The following is a 1,209-nucleotide window of genomic DNA, read 5'->3' on the forward strand; positions in this document are numbered from 1 at the left end:
GGCTTAAGTGGAGAGCAAATGTTTTGAGAATGATGAGGGCAATTAATGTACGAATGTGCTTTACACAATTGATGTATGTATGGATTGTAATTAGTTGTATGAGCCCCAAATAAAATGATTTTAAAAAAAAAAAGAAATTACGGTGCTGGAGAAGAACAGAGAAAGTCCCATGAACCAGCAGAACAAAGCAGTCTGTCTTGATGAAGTGCAAGCAGAATGCTCCCTGGAAGTGTGGATGGCAAAACTTCGTCTCACAGCCCTGGACATGTTATCAGGAGAGACAAGTCCCTGGAGAAGGACATCAGACTGGGTAAAGGGCCATCAAAAAAGAAGCCGATATTTTAAAAAATTATTATTAAAAAATCATTTTATTGGGGGCTCATGCAACTCTTATTACAATCCATACATACATACATTGTGTCAAGCACATTTGTACATTTGTTGCCATCATCATTCTCAAAACATTCTTTCTACTTAAGCCTTTAGTATCAGCTCATTTCCCCCTCCCTCCCCCACCTTCCCTCTCTCACGAACCCTTGATAATTTATAAATTATTTTTTTCATGTCTTACACGGTCCAATATCTCCCTTGACCTATGGGTTATATGTAGATCATTGTGATCAGTTTCCCCTTTCTCCCCCACCTTCTCCTTACCCTCCTGGCATTGCTACTCTCATTATTGGTCCTGGAGGGTTTATCTGCTGGATTCCTTGTGCTTCCAGCTCTATCTGTAGCAGTGTACATACTCTGGTCTAGCCAGGTGTGTAAGGTAGAACTGGGGTCATGATAGTGGAGTGGGGTGGGGGGGAAGAAGCAATAAAGTAGAGGAAAGTTGTGTTTCATTGGTGCTATACTGCACCCTGACTTGCTTGTCTCCTCCCCACGACCCTTCTGTAAGGGGATGTCCAGTTGTCTTCGGGTGAGCTTTGGGTCTCCACTCCGCAGTCCCCCTCATTCACAATGATATGATTTTGTGTTCTTTGATGCCTGATACCTAATCCTATCGACATGATCACACAGGTTGGGTGCTTCTTCCATGTGAGCTTTGTTGCTTCTCAGCTAGATGGCCACTTGTTTATCTTTAAGCCTTTAAGACCCCAGATGCTATATCTTTTGATAGCAGGGCTCCATCAACTTTCTTCGCCACATTTGCTTATACACCAGCTTTGTCTTCGGCGATTGTGTTGGGAAGATGAGCATCATAAAATG

This window comes from Echinops telfairi, unplaced genomic scaffold (assembly GCF_000313985.2).
Source record: "Echinops telfairi isolate 266 unplaced genomic scaffold, ASM31398v2 ScPeMD7_443;HRSCAF=831, whole genome shotgun sequence".
NCBI lineage: Eukaryota > Metazoa > Chordata > Mammalia > Afrosoricida > Tenrecidae > Echinops > Echinops telfairi.